Below are 17,922 nucleotides of genomic sequence, written 5' to 3' on the forward strand. Positions count from 1 at the left end.
CTTAGCTATGTGACTAGATACTATCCTTTGATCCATGCCAAGGGTGAGACAAGAGATTTTAATTTGACAAGTAATGTGAGACAAAATATTTTGATTAGATCACTAATGTGAGACTAAAAGATCTCGATTAGTGAACTAATGTGAGACGAAATATTTCGATTAGACAACTAATGTGAGATGAAAGATTTTGGTTAGACAACTAACATGAGATTGAAGAATGAGAAGGTCGGGCTCAAATCAGCTCAAAGATTTCAATTACCAAACTAACATGAGAGTGAAGATTGAGAAGGTCAGGCTTAATGAACTCTCTCCCTATTTAAGTGCAGTGCAGACACAACTAAGAGCCCATTATGAAATCTAGCCCCAAAACTCAGTACACCGATCCAAACTCTATACACCAATCCACCTATTTCTGATCCACCTACAGCGAATATATGGCATTCCCAAAAAACTTTGGAATGCTTTTGTTCTATTTGAAAACGATGTTGGATGACATCCTTGTAGAAATAGACCAGAGAAGGAGGAAAATAGTTGCAAGCAGGACATGCTTCGGTGGTGGGTGTATTACTTGGAGTCAACAAAGATAGTGAATATTAATTTTCCTAGCTATTGCTTTTCCTGCTCCTTTGAGGTACTTGTTAAGCTCATAATGTAGGTTTCTTTTGGTAGGACACAAAGATGTATAGAGTGTAAAGACCAAGATGAAGAGGACCCCCAGTGGGAGATGCTTGCTATAGAGAGGCTAATAAGATAGTTGGGAGTCTGGGATTTCCTTGAGTCATAAAATGTTGTATTTTGAAAAAATAAAAATCTTGGAGACATTTCTTGGACTTGTGGACTTTCTCATGGTGCTCCTAATACCTGATTTTGTATTAACCTGCATTCGTGTTAGTACTTAAATGTTTTAAGCAGCCTAGTGGTCGAAATATGACGGTAAACCATAACTAGTCTAAAGGGCACTGTTTTAGTGTAGCACTCTGCAACAAATTTTAGGATAGCATGACAGTAGTGTAGGGATAGCATGGTAGTAGTACATGATAAGTTATTGCTAGCACAGTGGTTGGTTGCACTAGGATATTAACAACCACGTGTGCGGTGGTTTACTTCTATTATTACAAGATGAATGGATTTGTAGGATGTGTGTGGATTCATTATGGGAAACCAACATGGTAGTTGTTGGGATATACTAAAAACAAGCACATTGGGATGAAATATGATGGTTAATGAAATGATAAACAATCTAAAGGGGACTATTTTAGAATAGCACTATGCAACAAATTTTAGGATAGCACAACAATAGTGTACGGATAGCATGGTAGTAGTGCAGGGATAAGTTATCACTAGCGTGGTCATTGGTTGCACTAGGATATTATTAGCCACTAATGCAGTATTTTGCTGCTATTATTACAAGATGAATGGATTTGTAGGATGTGTGGATTTGTTATGGAAAACTAGTGCGCGGTGGTTATTGGGATATACTAAAAACAAGCATGGGATTTACCATTTGGTATTTATAAAAACAATTTAATAAAACCAGCACGGTGGTTGTTTGGGATACACTAAAAAGAACATAGTCTCAAATACAAATTCCATTTTCTAGCACAAGTGAACATATTATTTCCTTGCAATGAGACTACATACATTTTCTTAGTACTATCGCGATCATCCTCATTTGCTGCTCCAAGACACCCCAAGATGTGCTCATGCATGTCTAGATCCAATTTGAAAATACTCTTGCTCTTCTTTCCTTGTGGCACAGGTTGCATTTGGAACTTAATAGCTCTTACTAGATGAGAGTACAGACATGTTTGTGGACTCTTATGTAGTAGTTCATAATTGTGGCCTCTCTTGGATGCTTTTTTGTACCAAAAAGCTCCGACTACTACATCCCACTTCTCATAGGTTGTTCCCCAATTATCCTTAAATGTTTCCTCAACCTTGTGCTTAGGTTTTGTGCACTACAACAGAAAGTATGGGTCATCTTCCTTGTTCTCCCTAGATGCTACGACAACAGCAAAGTTATCCCCCTCTTCAAGATAGTCACTGAGGTCATCGAAACTCTCCCCAAACAGTGCCAAATCATTTGTCTCACCATTGTTTGTCACTCCAACATAGAGGGAATACTTGAACTCGCTTCCATGTCTTTACAATTGTAATGTTCTCACAATCCTCATGATCCCCTATGATGCGCGCACTATAAAAACAAGAAATTTTTCTTGTTTTAATCTGTTGGTTGTTTGAAAAGCCCCATATGTTGTGCACACCACGAATCCCTTTAATTTTCTCGCAATCGTGCCGGCTTCTCCTTTGCACTTCATCCACTTTCACTTCATGGAACACTCTACATACTAGAGTATTCTTAAGGCTTTGTTTACTGTATGTTGAATGTGCGCCTGTGGAGAGGTTGGCTGTAAGCCATGTTACAGCATCATGGGCATCATTTAGTTTTTCTTAAAGGCATGCTAATTTGTGTTTAAACAAAGCTTGCTTAATAATAATACTGCATCCATCATGTTCACCCTTGCCATGGCTAGACCCAAAGAAATTCCACATCATGTCTAGATGGGTCAGGGTTTGAACCTTGAGACAAAGTAGAATCCATAGTCTGATTTAAATTGAGAGGCAGCACCATCTGACCACACCCAATGTTGTTTTATATTTTGTGCATGGGGAAAATTACTAGTCACTCGACTCGCATGCTCAGTAGAGAACTAGAGTGCATGGTAATGAGTGATTAGAGCTTCATGATCTACCTTTGTGGGAATTATTGCCCGGTGGTGATGGCTCTCATCAGCCAGTCTATCTCGTGGCTAAGATTCCACCCGGCTACCAGCAACTGGAGTGGCCTGCTCACCCACCACATGGTGCCAACTTCAAGATTACCAGCCCATCTAGGGTGGTGCCTAAGATTCCACTATGGTGGGCTACAATTAATATGGATGGGACCCTGAGTTCGAGCCACTATGGTGGCTCGAACTTAATAATATATATAAGATCCGTGGCATTTGACATTTTACTACGTTGCTCGCATCCATCCTTTGCTGCACACCCCTCGTCTAGCTCTTTTGTGCCCCTGCTCTACTTTGCTCCATGCTCCCTTCTCCAACTCTCGTCACTCATCTTCTCCCTTGCTCATCTACTGCTCACCCACTCATCTTCACCATGCATACTACCACCCCCCCTCAATGCTATGTGATCCCAATGCTATCTACCTTCTCATATACGGTGATTGCATTGCATCACCTAGAGTAGAAATGATAGCACTAGTGGTGGAGACTCTTCATTCCCATAGTCGAGCTGAACCTGCCTACGGTTGACGGCTACTTCTCCATCAAATGTGGCTCTGCACCACCACTCTTCATCAACAAATATCTGGCCGTGACGCCTTGCATCCTCACCAACTGCATCTCCAACAAACTCTATGATAAAGCTCTCTAGCCAGCCCGGATCTGCACAACAAGCTGCACCGCTCTCCATAAGATGGCTCAGTAGTGCCTCCTCAATGAGCTTTTACTCCACAGAGCTAACGAGCCACCATCAACGACTCGACCAACCGCTTCTACAACCTGCAGATCTGCAACGCTCTTCAATGAGCTGCCACTATGCCAGCAGCTTCTACGCCTCAATGAAACGAGGCTCCAGCCTTGCACCAGTTGACAGCAGTAAAAAGACATAGGATCGACCCCAGCGTGGCCCTATACCCCGCTCCTCCTATAGATGTGCCGACTAGGACACCCATAGATGCAGTAGTCATAGCCAGGCTTCCTACTGCCACTTGCGTCCTTTGCCACGAGGAGTTTGACACCGTAGGGTGGTTTGGGTGCAGCCACATCGCACATCTCCATTGCATGACCCGCCACGGTGGCACAATCAGTGTGCCCTGTATGCTTTGTTGACATTGATATGGCCACATACAGAGGACTAGGCATGGATGATCTATATCCTGGTCATCGTCAGGCCATTGATCCATTCGCCCGCGTAGTCTTGACAGAGCACTACAGGGAGGAGGCACAGAGAGCGTTGCTGATGCAGGAGGGTGTTGATACATCGGTGGTTGCAGTGTGCGTTCCACGACGCTTTTCGTATGGTGATTTCATGCCAGGTGACGAGGCACGAGCAGAGGAGGCACGTCGGATTGAGCGAGAGGCAGAGCTGCAGACATCATTGCAGCAATGGGTGGAGCAGCAGCTACGGTGGGGCCGACCAGCGTCTTCTACATGTAGAGATGATTACTCACGCTGGATTTGAGGCACGAGTATTCGCAGATGCACGGCTATGGGAGCTGAGATGCGCATACATAGAGGAGGCGAGGGAGGCAGAGATGGCAGTGGTGGCACGTGCAACATGCCCTCCTCTTCATCAGGATGAGGCTGGCCCATCTCATGCAGGTGATGAGGCTGGCCCATCTGAGCTAGCTTTGCCTGAGGGCACACAGCGGACGGTTGGGCAGTGGGTCATACAGGATCCACGTCAGCGTTCCACTAGAGGATCATATGTAGAGCTATCAGATTCAGATTCAGGATGATTGTTTAGGCTTCACACGTTTCTTGTATGGGGATGATGTATGAGCATTTTCGTACTTTCATGATGTTCTTCACACTTTGTTTATCTCAGTTTATAGTTTGTTTAAATGTAACATAAACATTTAAAATTAGGAATATGATTTTGAATTTCGAATATCTCAATTCACACATCTAATACATAAGGTATTTAAAAAACAATGCCATGTGAAGTAATTGTAAACATTAAGCATTGAAAAAGTGTTCAAGTTCCAACTTTATCATTTTGAATATCATATTGAATTTCGTATATATCAATGCTTGCAATTATTACACTAAACATAAGAGCCGTGCAAAGTTTCATCCCCATGTGCGTATTTAAAATTAAGAGTATGATTTTGAATTTCAAATATCTCAATTCACACATCGAATACATAATGTATTTTAAAAATAATGTCGTGTGTCGTAATTGTAAACATTAAGCATTGAAAAGGTGCTTGCAAAAATGTATGCATTATACCTTCCATGTGGCGCAAACCAGATCAGTTGGAGACCAAATCTTGCATGGATGTACGTCTAGGGTAGCCTAAGAGCCATGTGAAGTTTCATCCCCAACAGGGTTTAGGATTTAGGGTTTAGGGTTTAGGGTTTAGGGTTTAGTCGTGCTAGTAGGGATTATAAAAATGTACGCATTATACCTTCCACCTGGCACATACCAAATAAGTTGGAGACCAAATCTTGCGTGGATGTACGTCTAGGGTAGCCTAAGAGCCATGTGGAGTTTCGTCCCCAACAGGGTTTAGGATTTAGGGTTTAGGGTTTAGTCATGCTAGTAGGGATTGTAAAAATGTACGCATTATACCTTCCACATGGCGCATACAAAATCAGTTGGAGACCAAATCTTGCATGGATGTACGTCTAGGGTAGCCTAAGAGGCATGTGAATTTTCATCCCCAACAGGGTTTAGGATTTAGGGTTCAGGGTTTAGGGTTTAGGGTTTAGTCGTGCTAGTAGGGATTGTAAAAATGTATGCATTTTTCCTTCTACGTGGCGCAAACCAAATCAATTGGATACCAAATATTGCGTGGATGTACATCTAGGGTAGCCTAAGAGGCGTGTGAAGTTTCATCCCCAACAGGGTTTAGGATTTAGGGTTTAGGGTTTAGGGTTTAGTCGTGCTAGTAGGGATTGTAAAAATGTATGCATTATACCTTCCACGTGGCGCATACCAAATCAGTTGGAGACCAAATCTTGCGTGGATGTACGTCTAGCGTAGCCTAAGAGGCGTGTGAAGTTTCGTCCCCAACAAGGTTTAGGATTTAGGGTTCAGGGTTTAGGGTTTAGGGTTTAGTCGTGCTAGTAGGGATTGTAAAAATGTACGCATTTGTCCTTCCACGTGGCGCATACCAAATCAGTTGGAGACCAAATCTTGCATGGATGTACGTCCAGGGTAGCCTAAGAGCCGTGTGAAGTTTCATCCCCAACAGATAAGTCCACGTGCATATTTCATTAGTACGTGCGCCATTTTTCATACGTAGTGGTGCTAGTAGGGATTGTAAAAATGTACGCATTTGTCCTTCCACGTGGCGCATACCAAATCAGTTGGAGACCAAATCTTGCATGGATGTACGTCTACGGCAGCCTAAGAGCTGTGCAAACTTTAATCTCCAACAGATAAGTCCACATGCATATTTCGTTAGTACGTGCACCATTTTTCACACATAGTCATGCTAGTAGGGATTGTAAAAATGTACGCATTTGTCCTTCCACGTGGCGCATACCAAATCAGTTGGAGACCAAATCTTGCATGGATGTACATCTAGGGAGCCTAAGAGCCGTGTGAAGTTTCATCCCCAACAGATAAGTCCACGTGCATATTTCATTAGTATGTGTGCCATTTTTCATACGTAGTCGTGCTAGTAGGGATTGTAAAAATGTACGCAGCTGTCCTTCCACGTGGTGCATACCAAATCAGTTGGAGACAAAATCTTGTGTGGATGTACGTCTAGGGTAGCCTAAGAGCCGTGTGAAGTTTCATCCCCAATAGATAAGTCCACGTGCATATTTCATTAGTATGTGTGCCATTTTTCATACGTAGTCGTGCTAGTAGGGATTATAAAAATGTACGCAGCTATCCTTCCACGTGGTGCATACCAAATCAGTTGGGCACCAAATCTTGCATGGATGTACGTCTACAGTAGCGTAAGAGCCGTGCAAAGTTTAATCTCCAACAGATAAGTCCACATGCATATTTGGTTAGTACGTGCGCCATTTTTCACATGTAGTCGTGCTAGTAGGGATTGTAAAAATGTACGCATTATACCTTCCACGTGGCGCATACCAAATAAGTTGGAGACCAAATCTTGCCTGGATGTATGTCTAGGGTGGCCTAAGAGTCGTGCGAAGTTTCATTCCCAACAGATAAGTCCACACGCATATTTCGTTAGTACATGCGCCATAGCTTTGCCGCAGTCGTGCTAGTAGGGATTGTAAAAATGTACGCATTATACCTTCTACGTGGCACATACCAAATCAGTTCAGACCAAATCTTGCGTGGATGTATGTCTAGGGTGGCCTAAGAGTCATGCGAAGTTTCATCCCCAACAAGTAAGTCCACACGCATATTTCGTTAGTACGTGCGCGAATTTTCTTAGTCACGTTTTTAAAATGTCCTAAAGCACAAAACAAATTACAACATTACTACTAATAAACAATTTTTTGTTTTACAAACACAACAAATCCCATTGAGAAGATATCGGACATCATGTAAAAAATAGAATCTAATACAATGATGTGTATGAACGTGTATACAGCCATCATAGTGAAATACAAAATATGAGTCCATGAAAATTACAATGGTATGGTCACACAGTGAGCCTATACATATCGAATACAAAAAAGTGTAATCAACTAGTGATACCCAATAAAAATCAATCTGATCAACTGATGATCCCAAAAAATATGATATGTAATGTGCTACTCCTCAGGATCAGCTCTCATGCCAATAGTTGCAAGTATGCTCTCATGATCCGCCATTGCAAGGCGCCATCGTGGAGTGGACGTCGCCTTGCGAGTGCGAACACGACTCAAAGTAATCTTGATCCCAACAACAAGATGAGAATACATGTATGCCTCCTGATACGCCATGTACTCTTGGAACTCAATATAGCGACCACGCCTCTGTATCTGCTGAAAATAGTGGCCACCTACGATCATGCTATGAGCATTGAAGTGCATCCCATGCCCATCCACTGTATCCTCATTCAGCACACTCTTCAGCATAGAGCATCGCAACAAGTAATAATCCACACCCTCCTCATTGCCCTCCAAAGCAATAACCACGAAGATATCACCAATACGCAAAATATCTGTAAGCTGGTCATAATCTCTAGAGGAACTGAATCCTGCATCCTGATCATCATGTACCTCCTCCCAAGGCTGGAAGGGAAATAGCACTCGCCGTACCCATGGATCGGCCCATGGTATCATGGAGCACCCTCCCCAATCATCATCAATGCATGCAGAGCAAAAACATGCAAACTGTCGAGAAAAGATCGCGGGGTGAGACTCACCTACGCTCCTGATGGAATGGAAATCAAGAGTGCCAGGCACAGAACGACAATCAAAAGGCCTAGACCGATCAAGACTCCCAATGTCCACGCACCAAAAATACCGGCTCACCACCCTATTGTCACGCAACTGAAACGAGGAGGTAGCACTAGTGGATAAGTGCTGGTTGCACCACTGCACCACATCATGTGCATCCTTGAAGCGATCGACACTGTGACGGAACTAGTATCGACGCAAAGCACGCTTCACGCAAGCACCTGCACCATCGTGCTCTCCCTTACTGTGCCATGTCTCGAAGTAGCTCCATGTAATCGGAATGCATGTCTCACCGTGCCATCTACAGAACCAATAAAACTGTCTAGCGCATTTGAACTGACCACCGCAACTGTCTGACCAGATCCAGCGCCGCTGCCATGTGACACCATGATCCCTCAAGAAACTATCATGCAAAGTGAAGCAATGCTGCACAAAATGGGCATCATGCGATCGATCATCACTAATGTAGAAGTGATACTCTCGCACAATGACGCGTGAGTCCATGGTGCTATCAATGCCATCCACATGAGCCTGTGCATGACGATAGCTAATGTGCACAAATATAGCAACCTACAATATGGCATTGAAAAAAAATATGACTATTGAAATAATTCAATATAATGAGGCGGGGAAAAAATCAATACTCAATCACACGTCACTTGTTCGGAGAAATAATACTCCGATTGGATCTCATGCTATGGTGCAAAGGTGTAATTCTCTGCAAAGTCCACCACTAAGACAACCACCCCTGTAGGAAATGTCCTCAAACATGCACGGAACTGATGATCCTCCCATTTCGTAGTGTGCGAGTGGCGTATGTAGCGGTACAGCTTCCCTCAAAAACTGTCAATGAATACAACACGTGGTGTCTCCTTCCCCACAAGCTGCAACCTCCTCGACTATGCACCAGCATCTAATGTCAAGATACAGTACTCATACTGCTGCCAACGAACCATCTGCACATCACAAGTATCTAGTGCAACTCGAGGCACTCTAGCAAAGTCACCACACAAAGTACACGTGCCTTCCACACAATCAAGGGAGTGGAATAAAGCATCACCATCTCGTGTACACAATATGGAATGAATGAACTCGCGAGGGCTAGTAGGAACCACTCCCCTATGACCATCAAGGGAACGGAATACGTCATACATCAATCCAAAATCCACATGGTAGCGACAACAGCATGTGTCACACTCCTGAGAGCATCGCATAAATCATGGCATGCATCGCTCAAATGACCTCTGCCCAATCTTGAACTTCGGGTGCGCCTCTACAAACTGAGTGTACAACTCAGTCTGGGTACACTCCAAAAAACATGCACCATGCTCAATGTACACACCACGTGACACCCTCTTCCGCAATGCCTTCTTGAACACTGGGGATGCTTTGCAATGCACCTCCCAAAACTGTTGTATGAAGGACCTAGTGGAATCATCCAATAATCGATCGCTGCGAGGTGCACGACCACTCGAAGCCCAAAGAGCATCAGTCTCACTATCCTCTAGACTCTGCCTCCTAATGATGCCTGCTCGCAATGTGCGCGGTGCAATCTGAAGAAGACGTGAAGCGGTATGCACATGGCCTATCATATGAGGTCTACTAATGGCAGCCACAATAGCACGACGTGCTGCCAAGGCATCACTGGAGTTCCTATGCTTAATAGAAGCATAGGAACATCGAACACTACTAAGGACCTCACTAGATACAACCCTATCTCTACGTGCACCAAGACCAGCAAGCCTCCTACACTCTACCAAGTCAGGGTGATCAATCAGGGACGTGAGAAGAGAAGACTGCAAAGCTGGCGTGAGGTCACAAAAAAAAGACTGCACAATCTTGCTAGTACGACGACGGATAGTGGACTTCGGCAAGTCACGTCGTGAAGCAACACTGCTGCTGCAAGGTGGGGCAAGGGGATCAATGGGAGATGGTAGGGTGGACGAGGAAAGGGAGGCGCCAAGCGGAGCGGGGGGAGGGGGAGGGGGAGGGGGGAGGGTGGAGGGGGAAGAGGTAGAGGTGGAGGCCAAAATGTAGGTGGCTAGGGGAAGGGCGGAGGCTAGAGGTAGGGGAGCGGATGAGGATGGGGGAACAATGGAGGTGGGGGTGGGGGTGGAGGTGGGGGTGGAGGTGGGATGTAGAGGTAGAGCTCTACAGTCTTGGCGGGTTCCTACATCTTTCACGTCTACTAGCTCTACGGCTTTGAGAACCCATTCTCAATGAAAGTAGGATGGAAGGTGTGACAAAGTGATGAGGAGGCAAGAATGGCTAAGAATGGGTGAAATGAACCAAAACGTGGTGTCTTATAGAGAGCCTCAACTCATCCACTAGATTGCTCTTAGATTGCTCTTCATTATTATTGGTGGAGAGGTGCTAAGATTAAAACTAATTGGCTAAGTTTTGGTGCTAAGATTGATACTAATTGGCTAGTTTTGTACCTTCAAATACCTCGATCGAGGTCTGCTATGCCCAGAGCCCAGATCGAGGTATTCAAAAAAACACGGTCCTAGGTGTGTTAATCAAACAAGTACTTATCGGATGGGGGCTACAGTTTGCACGCAAGTCTATTTCAACTAGGTTGAGATGCGTGCAAAGTATTTTCACCATCGGATATGCTCTGCATGGTCGATTATGCGTTATACAATGTTTTTCCGGTAGTGATATGCACATCGGCAAAAAACATGCCCTTAGGTATGTTATCTGACCAAGTACTTATCGGATGGGTGTGCCTCTTTGAGAACCTTTCAATACCACCTAGGTTAAGGTGTAGGAAAAGTATTTTTCCCATCGGATATGCTTTGCATGGTCGATGGAGCATTATACCATTTTTGCCTTAGTGTCATGCACATCCGTAAAAAAACATGCTACTAGGTGTGTTATTCGATCAAGTACTTATGCGATGGGAATGCCACTTTGCATGTAACATTCCACATAGTTGAAGGTGTGTGCATAGTATTGTGCCCATCGGATATGCTTTGAATTGTGGATCAAGCATAAAATAGCGTTTTTGCCTTAGTGTCATGCACAACCATTTAAAAACACGGACCTAGGTGTGTTATTCAAACAAGTACTTATCGGATGGGGGCTCCACTTTGCACGCAAGTCTGTTTCAACTACATTGAGGTGCGTGCAAAGTATTGTCACCATCGGATATGCTTTGGATGGTCGATCACGCATTATACACCGTTTTTTCCCTAGTGATATGCACATCCATGAAAAAACATGCCCTTAGGTGTGTTATCTGATCAAGTACTTATCGGATGGGTATGCCTCTTTGATAAAATTTCAATACCAACTAGGTTGAGTCATAGGAAAAGTGTTGTGCCCATCAGATTTCCTTTGCATGGTCGATCGAGCATTAAATACTATTTTTGCTCTAGTGTCATGCACATCCGTAAAAAAAGACGCTGCTAGGTATGTTATCCGATCAAGCACTTATGGGATGGGTGTGCCACTTTGCATGTAAGTCAATTCCACCTAGTTGAAGGTGTGTGCAAAGTATTGTGCCCATCAGATATGATTTGCATTGTCGATCAAGCATAAAACACCGTTTTTGCCTTAGTGTCAAGCACATTTGTAAAAAACACGGTCCTAGGTGTGTTATCGGATCAAGTACTTATCTAACCGACATGCCACTTTTCATGAAACTCAATAACACCTAGGTTGAGTTGGGTGCAAAGTATTGTGGCCATCGGATGTACTTTGCATGGTCATGCACAACCATTAAAAAACACGCTTTTAGGTGTGTTATCTGACTAATTGCTTATCAGATGGGTGTACCACTTTGCATGCAATGCAATACCACAATTGTTGAGACTCATGCAAAGTATTGTGCCCATCAGATATGCTTTGCATTGTCAAACAAGCATTAAACACTGTTTTGGCCTTAGTGTCATGCACAACCATCAAAAAACGTGGTCCTAGATGTGTTATTCGACTAAGTACTTATGGTATGGGCACGCCACTTTGCATGAAAGTCAATAATACCTAGGTTGAGATGTGTGCAAATTATTGTGACGATCGGATATGCGTTGCATTGTCGATTAAGCATAACACAACGTTTTTGCCTTAGTGTCATGGACAACAACCAATAAAAAACATGGTCCTAGGTGTGATATTCTAAAAGGTACTTGTCAGATGGGGGAGCCACTTTGCAAGAAAGTCAATTTCAACTAGGTTGATGTGCGTGCATAGTATTGTGTCTATTGGTTATGCTTTGCATGGGGGATCACACATTATACACCGTTTTCCCCCTAGTGTTATGCACATACGTCAAAGAACACACTCTTAGGTGTATTATCATACCAAGTGCTTATTGAATGGGCATTCCACTTTGCATGGAACACCATACCACCGCTTTTGAGGCACGTGCAAAGTATTGTGCCCATCGGATATGCTTTACATGGTAGATTGAGTATTAAATACCGTTTTTGCCTTGGTGTCATGTAGAACCATCAAAAAACATGATCCTAGGTGTATTTTTCAAACAAGTACTTATCGGATGGGGATGCCACTTTGCACACAAGTCAATACTACCTAGGTTGAGGAATGTGCAAAGTCTTGTGTCCATTGGATATGCTTTGCATAGTCGATCGCACATTATACACCATTTTGTTCCTAGTGTTATGCGCAATCATCATAAAATATGTTTGCAGGTATGTTATCCAAACAAGTACTTATGGGATGGGTGCACCACTTTGTATGCAAGTCAATACAACCTAGATTGAGGCGTGTACAAAGTTTTGTGCCCATCGGAGAAATGTAGATGCGATAATATTAGAAAATTCTCGGTATGTGTATATGTGTGTGTGTGTGGCAAATAATTTTGATACAACAAAGTAAACACCTAGTGCACAAATTATGCACTTCATACCTTGAGTATTGTGTCAAAATAAAAGCTGAAATAAGCTTGTTGATGAGGATAAATACGCCCTTGAATAAAAGCACAGTTGTTGTATGACCACAATAGGATCGCTTTGACACCTGTGATTTTGCCCACGTGTAAGTTTGCAAATAGTATAAAAAATCATATAATAATATATTAATAGTTTGCAAATGTGTATAGCAAGTGAGTAATGGGAAGTGGAAGTGGGAGTGAGGAGGGAGGAGTGAAATGGGAGAGGGGAAGTAATAGGGGTATATGATAATAAGTATAAAAAATAGTATAATAATATATTAATAGTTTTCAAATGGCAAGTGAGTAATGGGAAGTGGAAGTGAGAGTGGGGAGGGAAGAATGGAATGGGAGAGGGGGAGGTAATAGGGGAGTAGGATAATAAGGGAGTGAAATGAGTGAGGGGAGTTAATAGGGGATGAAAAAGAGGAGGGTGAGATGGGGAAATATGGGATTTGGGAAATGGGAGGAGTATGGGACATGGTGGAAATGTGGGATGGGAGTGGTGGCAATGGGGGAGGAAGAAGAAATGGATGGGGGGAGGGCCAATGGAAGATTGGGATGAGGGATGGGGGTCCAATGGGAGAGGGGGAGTAATGGGAGCCAATGGGAGAGGGGAGAAATGAAAAGCCAATAGAACAGAGGGGAGGAATGGAAAGCCAATAGGAGAGGAGGAGGAAAACCTAATTTTTCTTATATATAGTCTTCCTTCTTCATTCATTCTCCCTTCATTTCATTCATTGAAGCAAGAAAGCAAGAAAGCAAGGACGAGCAAGAAAGCAAGGAAGGAAGAGCAAGAAAGCAAGAAAGAGCAAACTTACAAACTTTTTCCACATACTTGTAAATTTTTTTGATTAATTCTTTATCTAGATTTTTTTTTTAAAATTTGAAGAGAGAGAAAGAAAGAAAGAGAGAGAGGGACTAGAGAGAGAGAGAGAAAGTTTAATGAGAAGGAGAGAAGCCTTGGAGGCCGCAGCCTCCAGGAGGAAGAGGGAAGTGGAGGGGGATGAGAGGGAGGAAAGGAGGGAGGGAGGAGCCAAGGAGGGAGGGAGGAGCGACCGAAGAGGGGAGGGAGGAAGAGGGAGAGAGGGAGGGAGGAGCGGAGGTAGGGGGAGAGGGAGAGGGAGGTAGGAGGAGGGAGGAAGAGGGAGGGAGGAGCGGGGGACTGGAGGGAGGGGGGCGGCATCGAGAGGGGGGGCGGCGTCGAGAGGAGGGGGGCGACGAGGTCGGGGTCGAGAGGAGGGAGGAGCGGCGTCGAGAGGGGGGCGGCGGGGAGGGACGAGAGGGAGGGAGAGGGGGGGCGAAGTCAAGAGGGGAGGTGACATCGAGAGGAGGGGGCGGGGTCGAGAGGCGGGGGCAGCGAGGGGGGGCAGTGTTGAGAGGAGGGGGGTGGGGTCGAGAGGGGGGGCGAGGGGGTCCTAGCGATCGCGGGCGCCAAGACTGGAGGGAGAGGGAGGGGGGGCGGCGTCGAGAGGGGGGTGGGGGCGATGAGGGGGCGGGGTTGAGAGGGGGGCGGCGGGGTCGAGAGGGGGGGCGGCGGTGAGGGACGAGAGGGAGGGAGAGGGGGGTTCCTGGCGGCCGCGGCCACCAGGACTAGAGGGAGGGGGGAGGGAGCGGGGGGGGTCCTGGCAGTCGCAGCCGCCAAGACTGGAGGGAGAGGGAGGGGGGGCAGCATCGAGAGGGGGGGTGGGGTCAAGAGGCAGGGGTGGCGAGGGGGGGCGGGGTCGAGAGGGGGGGCGATGGGGAGGGACAGGAGGGAGGGAGAGGGGGGGTGTCTTGGCAGTCGCGGCTGCCAGGACTGGAGGGAGGGGGGGCGGCTTCAAGAAGAGGGGGGGCGGGGTCGAGAGGCGGGGGCGGCAAGGGGGAGGCGGCATCGAGAGGGGGGGGAAGTGTTGAGAGGAGGGGGGAGGGGTTGAGAGGCGGGGGCTGCGAGGGGGGCGGCATCGAGGAGGGGGGTCCTGGTGGCTGCAGCCGCCAAGACTAGAGGGAGGGGGGAGGGAATGAGGGCAGCGGGGTCGAGAGGAGGGGGGGTCCTGGTGGCCGCCAGGACGGGAGGGAGGGGGGGTCCTGGCAGCCACGGCTGCCAGGATGGGAGGGAGGGGAGGGAGGCAGGAGGGAGGGAGAGAGAGAGGGGAGGGAGGTGAGGGAGGGGGGGTCCTGGCAGCCATGGCCACCAGGGTGAGAGGGAGGGGAGAGGAGGGAGGGCAGGGAGAGAGAGGGGAGAGGAGGGAGGGGAGGGAGAGAGAGAGAGAGGGGGAGGTTCTTGGCAGCCGTGGCTACCAGGTGAGAGGGAGGGGAGGTGAGAGGGAGGGGAGGGAGAGAGACAGAGAGGGGGGAGAGAGAGAGGGGAGGGAGAGAGCAAGCGAGAGGAGGGAGGGGAGAGGAGGGAGGGGACGGGGGGTCCTAGCGGCCACGGCCGCTAGGACGGGAGGGAGGGGAGGGAGGCGAGAGGGAGGGAGAGAGGGAGGGGAGGGAGGGGCGGGAGCGGGGGTCCTGGCGGCTCTGGCCGCCAGGGTGAGAGGGAGGGGAGAGGAGGGAGGGGAAGGAGAGAGAGGGAAGAGGAGGGAGGGGAGGGAGAGAGAGAGAGAGGGGGTGTTCCTGGCAGCCGTGGCCACCGGGTGAGAGGGAGGGGAGGGAAAGACAGAGAGAGGGGGGGAGAGAGAGAGGAGGGAGGGGAGGGAGAGAGAAAGCGAGAGAGAGAGTGAGGGGGGGTCCTGGCAGCCACAGCCGCCAGGGTGAGAGGGAGGGGAGAGGAGGGAGGGAAGGGAGAGAGAGAGAGAGAGAGAGAGAGAGAGAGAGAGAGAGAGAGAGAGGAGGGGGGTTCTGGTGGCCGCGGCCACCAGGTGAGAGGGAGGGGAGGTGAGAGGCAGGGGAGGGAGAGAGAGAGAGAGGGGGGTTCCTGGCGGCCACGGCCACCAGGGTGAGAGGGAGGGGAGGGAGAGAGAGAGAGAGAGGGGGTGAGAGGAGTGAGGAGAGGGAGGGGAGGGGAGGAAGAGAGAGAGAGAGAGGGAGGAAAAGGGAGGGGAGAGAGAGAGAGGAGTGAGGGGAGGGAGGGGAGGGAGAGAGAGAGAGGAGATATGAGAAGACTTGAGGGAGAGAGGAAGGTACGCGATTAGAGGAAGGTTGGGAAGGTATGGGACTAGAGAAAAAGGGATATGCGACTAGAGAGGGAGCTCCATCGCATAGAGAGGGAGCTCCATTAGAGAGGGAGAGAGCCCACTACATAGAGAAGAGGAGAGGAGTAGAGGGAGAGGTCGAATTCTTACAAGAGCGACAAATAAGATTTGACTTAGGAAAAGAATGAAAGGGACTTACGAGAAGAAAGTATCAAGAAGAATGTTGAACACAAATTTGAATTCTTACAACTAAGAGTAGAACTATCACGAGCAAGAGCGACAAATAAGATTTGACTTATGAGAAGAATGAAAGGGACTTACGAGAAGAAAGTATCAAGAAGAATGTTGAACACAAATTTGAATTCAAAAGGAATGTACAAGAAGAAAGTATCAAGAAGAATGTTGAACACAAATTTGAATTCAAATTTATAATGAATTCAAATTTCCCTCTCTTTTTTAAAAATTCAAATTTATGCGTGGGAGGAGTGGGCTAGTTTTTCTTATATATACTCTTCTTTCCATTCATTCATTCTCATTCTCTCCTCATTTCATTGAAGCAACCAAGAGCGAAAGAGAAAGGATAAGCGGAGCCTTACTTTTTTCACTTTTTCCAGGTACTTGCATTCTTTTTCATTTGTCTTGTAATTCTTTTTCTTTAATTACAATTCTTTTTCAATTAGTTTCTTGTTAAAGTTTTTGAGTTCTATTTCTTAAAATTTGTCTTGTAATTCTTTTTCTTTACTTACAATTCTTTTTCAATTAGTTTCTTGTTAAAGTTTTTGAGTTCTATTTCAATTAATTTCTTATTGAAATTTGTGTTCTAAATTTGAAAAGAGAGATAGAGAGAAAGAGAGAGCTAGAGAGAGAGAGGAGAGAGAGAGAGAATGTGAGAGAGATAGCACGAGATTAAGAGAGAAAAGAAAGGAGGGAGAGAAAGTAGGAGAGAGAGAGAGAGAGAAAGAGAGAGAGAGAGAGAGAGAGAGAGAGAGTGAGAGAGAGAAAGAGAGAAAGAGAGAGAGAGATTAAGAGAGAGAAGAGGGACGAAGGGAGAGAGAGAAAACTCTTGGCGGCCGTGGCAGCTAGAGGAGGGGGTTTTTTTAGAAGGCATTACAATTCTTTTTAAATTAGTTTCTTATTTGAGTTTTTGAGTTCTATTTTAATTAGTTTCTTATTTATATTTGAGTATGTAAATTTGAGAAATGAGAGAGAATAGGGAGGGAGAGAAAGAGAGAGGAGAGAGGGAAAGAGAGAAATTAAGAGAGAGAAGAGGGGCTCTTGGTGGCCGTGGCCGCCAAAGGGAGAGAGAGAATAGAAATGAGAGAGAGAATGAGAAATGAGAGAGGAGTAGGGAGGGAGAGAAAGAGAGAGAGGAGAGAGGGAGAGAGAGAGAGAGATATTCAGAGAGAGAAGAGGGGCTCCTTAAATGAGAGAGAAGAGTAGGGAGGGAAAGAAAGAGAGAGAGGAGAGAGGGGGAGAGAGATTAAGAGAGAGAAGAGGGTCTCCTGGTGGCCGTGCTGCTAGAGGGAGGGAGAGAGTAGGGAGAGAGAGGGAGAGAGAGAGAAAGAGAGAGAGGGAGAGAGAGGGAAAGAGAGAGAAAGAGAGAGAGGGAGAGAGAGGGAGAGAGAGAGAAGTTTAAGAGAATGAAAAGTGGCAGAGAGGAGAGAGGGAAAGAGAGAAATTAAGAGAGAGAAGAGGGGCTCTTCGCGGCTGTGGCCGCCAAAGGGAGAGAGAGAATGAGAAATGACAGAGATGAGTAGGGAGGGAGAGAAAGAGAGAGAGGGAGAGAGACAAGAGATTCAGAGAGAGA

This window comes from Dipteris shenzhenensis, chromosome 15 (assembly GCF_047967505.1).
Source record: "Dipteris shenzhenensis isolate YYH24624 ecotype China chromosome 15, Dip_SZ_1.0, whole genome shotgun sequence".
Classification (NCBI taxonomy): domain Eukaryota; kingdom Viridiplantae; phylum Streptophyta; class Polypodiopsida; order Gleicheniales; family Dipteridaceae; genus Dipteris; species Dipteris shenzhenensis.